The sequence below is a fragment of the Periplaneta americana genome, chromosome 12, assembly GCF_040183065.1.
Source record: "Periplaneta americana isolate PAMFEO1 chromosome 12, P.americana_PAMFEO1_priV1, whole genome shotgun sequence".
In the NCBI taxonomy this organism is placed as follows: Eukaryota; Metazoa; Arthropoda; class Insecta; order Blattodea; family Blattidae; genus Periplaneta; species Periplaneta americana.
This window is the reverse complement of record NC_091128.1, coordinates 53837684-53843683: the sequence shown is the minus strand read 5'-3', so window position 1 is coordinate 53843683 and position 6000 is coordinate 53837684.

The window sequence follows — 6000 nt, the reverse complement described above, 5'->3', positions numbered from 1 at the left end:
GAAAGGGTTTCGGAGCCACAACAGTTTAAAGTTGCTAATTTTATGAAAATACGATAAATTTAAATATTTTTAATTTAAACACTATGAAGTTCTGATGCCTCAAACTTTCCACAAAGCACTGTATCACAGTTCTCTACGTACAAAAAAAAGTTTCATTGTATTTAGAAATTGTAAGGTCAATTTTCTCTATATTTCGGTCGATTTGAGATGGAATAGCTCATTTGTTTGGAAGTAATAATTGCACGGTGAAAAACAGATATAATTGTAGAAACTATTATTGATGCTATGGAAAGAGGTGGGGTGCATAGGAAATAAAATGGTTGCCGTAATATCTGACAATGCTTCTTACATGTAAGCTTTCCCTATGCGTTTTGTTGCAGACTACTACATTCAGCGCGTTGGTGAATGTTTTTGAGCTGAAGAAATTTAATAAGTTCTGAATTAAACTTGCTGACCTAGCAAGTGTGAAGTTGGCTTTTGCGAAGTCCCAAGTTAGGAGAGAAAAACTGAAATATTCTGTAACAGAAGAGGATTTAGTCCCTATTACTTGGAATGCTAGGCTGGAAACTGGAAAATAGACCAACACTTATGGGGCAGTAAAATGCTGGATGATGAAGGTAGTACTATTTTAGTGACCCTAAAGAAATTAGTTGAAAATGATGGGTGTCTTATGGGCCAGATTTAGTTAATTGCTATAGTTGATGATGGCCTTTGTAAAAAGATTTAAGTTTTTTTTTTTTACGTTTTATTTATAGTACCTTTAACTGCAAGATCATTGCGCGACTGTCGACATTGTTGTTGATATAATGAATTACTGCCATCTTGTGTGAGTTTCGAAATGTTGTTTTTAAGAAGTTGATTTGTCACATGTTATGTTTACTTACATCTAATTTATTATTTCACCTATATGTTTAGACAAAAGGAAACTTTGCTGGCATATAACATCTTCAGACATTCACTTCAAAGTTTTACAAGGGAATGCAATTATTATTTTTATGTTTATTTCAACATTCAAAACTGGCACTTCACACTGTTTGCACAATGCGAAGACACGTTGACCGTATAACAACATCCATACTAATCGTTTAATGGGCCTACAAAGTGCATTGAGGACGCTTGACCATGAATGTAATACAACACTGAAACGATTATTACATAGTGTTAAATGATACTGCACATCGAAAATGTTCTGACATTTTGACAAGTAAAACACCTTTCTTAAGAATTTCATGTTGAAGTATCAGCCTAGCATCAAGCACGAGCAGATCAATACACGTTAAAACTACACGCCAGGCGATACTAAAGCCACGGACCTGACAATCTCCATTCTGTTATAATATTACATATGCCATCAACTTAATAGAAGTGTCTCAACATCACTTTTAGAAAACATAGTCATGTTACGATATTGCGTCCAACTCAACGCTAAACAAGATCACCACAAGTGCCTCATTTAACTTCAAACCAGCAAACACCACATAATAAGTGATCACATACTTCACATAGTCAAAGTGATGTAAAACTAAGTGCTTTTAAATAGTTTTAAACAGTGTTTTTAAACAGTGTTTTATATAGTGTTTTTAAATAATGACTGAAACATTTTAATTTAAGTTTGATAAAGTGTGGTACCAGCAAATAGTATATAAGAGTTAAGGTGATCATTTGTGTAATCATGACAACACTTCACCGACATCGCACAGCATGCACAAAAACACCGACCATTTAAGTCCAGATACATGCACCCACAGGTTTGGTTAACAATTAGCATCATATACAAACATCTGAAGATGGTACAAGTTACGTACCGAAAACGTTAATGAGAAAAATATGATTAATTAATTCATTCATATTGTATGATAAGCAAAGGCGGTATATACACACATAATTATAGTCAAACCTTTCTTAAGTTAATAATATACTTTCACCACTGAAAAGAACTTGAATATTTGGTTGTTTGAGTCATGTCATTTTCTTCATTCGAGTGTTAATAAATTGATAACAACATGAGATAAAGCAATTGAACGTAAGACAAAACAATATTAATTCCGTATAACCAAATTATTAAAATTCAATTGTCGGCTGATTCCCAAAAAATATGTTCCTCCAATTTCTCGTATTTCGTTGTTTTGACAAGAATTTTAATATTTCGAGGTTAAAAATTTAATATACATATTGTAACTTTAAAATTCAAAACAATAATGCAGTTTATTCTTACAACAATAACTCTTCACTTTCTACAATTTAATTCTGCTCCCGTCAACAATGGGATTTCCACTCCACACAGTAACAGAGTATTCGTTATTGCACTCCACAGACGACAATGACAATTCACTTGAATTATTGAGAACAACAATGTACTGCTAATTTTAACTAATGTTCACAAAGCACTATTTACAAATCAGAACTGTCAGTTCTCACTTCACAGTTCGTTTGCCTTGGCTAGTTCTTCTAGCTCAGTCACTCAAGTTCACAGTATCTCGAACCACAGAACTTCAGAGACAGTCCACTGAACCTCGAACTCAGGTCCCCCAACTGCGGTCCACTGCACTCGAACTCAGGGCTTCAAATGCTCACACAGCTGCGGACACACTCAAGTCGGACTCCGGTCTCGAAGCTGGCTTCATTGCTACACAAGACTGGCTGGCTTGCTGTTCACCGACTACAACAACACTGCAACCAACTAAACTGCTGCTCAAGTTCACTCGCGTGTCGTAATTTATAACCACACCATAGTTGCGAGAAAGTACGATTGCTCGAAATTTCTACTTCAACAGACTTCTGGACGATTCTGTTCGGGAGGGTCCGTCCCCCCCCTTCACCTCGCAAAGCGAAGCTCTACCAGCTTTGCGTCCCCCCCTTGCCTCGCGCGTAGTGCACCGCCCCTTTGCCCTCTCGGCATGCAGACGCTCCCCTTACGTCCGCCACACCTAAGCGACCAACGTTTCGTCTGCCGCGCGCCCTGTCGGACACGCGTTCGAATCCCGACGCAGCTGTCACAATATATATATATACATATATATACATACATATATATCAATAGAAAAGGCTGGGATCTAAGTTTACGATGCTTAATGAATATAATGAACCTACTTTTTCTCCTTAATAATTACAAAAAACACACTGTTCCTTTAAAATATATATTTGTAACATGGAGAAATGATTTGGACTGACCATCGACTTCGGCTGCAAAATCCTCAGCGTCACTGGCACTAGCCCCACGTTCTGCACTGTGAACTCCAGTTTGGCCGGTTCAGTTTCATACACGTCTCGAAAATCAAGAGATGAGGGCGTGAAACGCACACCGTGGAACTCGTAACAGGAAGCAATTGCCATTTTCGCAAACTTTATCTTGATCTGCACACCAATATAACGCGTTGCTATGAGAGCAGAACGAATAGAAGTAAATAGTGTCCTGACCACTGCCTGCTGGAGTGGTCCTGACTCACTGTTAACGCACGGGATCGCAGTAGCGCGGCGCTTGTGTACTTTTGTGCTGTTAAAGATAGGCGCTCACTTATCGGAAAAATTCGTTCGGTGCGTTCGGATTTTTATTATAGTATCGCTCATTGTCCGCATTTCCGAATGAATAATCAAATAGTGTTGTAATTTACTGCTTGAGCTCATTATTTCATTGTAGTGTTCTGAACTGAACCTGGAAATAAAATTAATAGCTCTGTAACTTAAACTATGAAGGACATACCTGGTTAATTTAGTATTTTCTCAATCTCATTCCATATATGTTCTTTCTCCATATTACATTGCTTTAATTCTTATTTTATTAATTATAAAACTATTTATACTGTTGAGGGCGGCCAGGTAGCTCAGTTAGTAGAGCAGCTGGCTACAGACTGGAAAGTCCGGGGTTCGATCCCAGGTGGTGACAGGATTCTTTCTCGTTGATAAACTTTCAGAACGGCGCCGAGGTTCACTCAGCCTTGTATACAATTGAGTACTAGGTCTTTCCCGGGTGTAAAAGACGGTCAGAGCGTGGTGCCGACCACAGCACTTCATTCTAGTGCCGAGGTCATGGAAATCATGGGGCTCTACCTCCATGCCCCCCAAGTGCCTTACGTTACGGGGATACCTTTACCTTTTTTTTTTTCTTCATTGAACTGAACAAAATAACCTTCGCGTCATCCATTTTATTATACCTTCAGTATTACCTCGATTGGAGGCCTTGCAATCGATATATTTTCCATGACATTCTATATTTCGATCTTAGACCGTACGGAAATCCGTTTAGAATTCTCTGGCAAGAATTCTGATGGCAATCCGGTCATGCGGATAGAGGCGATACGGCCAAGTGGGCGATTCTCCATTTAAAATAATGCAAAGGATAAAAATCCGAACGCGCCGTACGGAGCTGTTCCGGTAAGTGAGCGCCTACCTTAAAACACCTGATTATTACATTCTTGCTGTTTACACTTATGTGAGCTATTATCACAGTCTAGTATATACAGTCACGAAGCTTGAGTTGTGAGGATGCTAGGAACAATAGACTGTGCCGGTACTATTTCGCATTGTCTGTAATGAGGCGATATTAGCAGTCCTAGTGGTTAGCAACTATCTATGGATGCATATTTACTGCGTATTGAGCTTCGTGACTGTATATAGGCTAGTACTCGACTGTGCTATTATTGTAAGTTTTTGCTATTTGATAACAATGAAGAAATGGAAAAAATGTCTCCATAATAATAATAATAATAATAATAATAATAATAATAGTTATTAATCACCACAGTCTACTTATGTGAAATTTTCGAAAGTTTCCTAGTTGACTTCGCTGATTTCGAAGCTTGCAATTCTCTGTGAATTTCTTTCACTCGGAAGAAGAATTTGCACTTCATGTAATGAAATAATAGTTTTGGAATTGCATCTTTTATTTGTTCGTAAATGTAACCAACTTTTTTTTTCCGTTGTTGGCAACTCTACAGCATCTATTAGCTGCTTTATGGTTGTGCTAACAGATGGAGTTACTTGTCAACAATGTAACGCTGAAACGTGTGTTCAGGTTACTGCCCAGCGACAGTCCTGATGTATTTTTATATTTGTGATGATTAGTTAATTAATATTAACCCGGCACACTCACAATCACACTCACATTCATACAAATTTCCAGACTCTAGACACCCAGGGAATTCCTCTTCTTAAAGAAAAATTCACCGAGAGCCGAGCCCGGGAATCGAACCCGGGACCTTCTGATCTGGAAGCCAGCATTGTAACCAACTTCAGAGAGTCTAATTACAATGTTATTGATACTGTCTAAGCCACCTACATGTATTATAAAAGAGCTTGTTTTGAAGACCTTTTCCGCCCATTCTTTCTCAGAAAAAAAAAAAATTAGATAAGTTAATTAAAAATAGACGGCCAACACCAGAACTGCCAAACTTGGTTCAAAAGACCAGTAAATTTACTAGATATTTTCAGTGTCATATGTATAATAAATGTGACTGGTTAACTAAATGTGGTGTTTTGCTGATATTGTCTGTTGTTTGGAAAGGATAGAAATACTAGTTGGACCACAACTGGGTACACGCATTTGGGAAATTTAGTAAAGTCTCTATCCGAGCACGGGCTGTCTGTTAACCACATACGATTGTCTATAGCTATAGCTGCTTTTGGGGAAAATAGAATAGAAACTGCTCTTGATCACTAGCTTAAAAATGAAATATCCCTACATAATCAAAAGGAAAAGCGGAACAGGGACATCTTCAAAAAGCTTATTAATGCAGTGTGTTTTCTGGGAAAACAAGAGTTGGCCTTTCGAGGCCATGATGAAATAGCAAACTCTATTAATCGGGGTAATTATTTGGAATTGTTGAAGTACACTGCAGAATATGATCCTCTTTTAGTGTAGCACTCAGAAATCTCTACTGCAGCGGTTCCCAAAGTGTGTTCGCGGAGGGCTCCGCGTGTGATTCTCAGGGGCTCTCCGTATGAAGATGACAAAAATTGCTGCTTCCATCTAGTCCTGTTGCTGGCGCTATTACAAGGATCAAG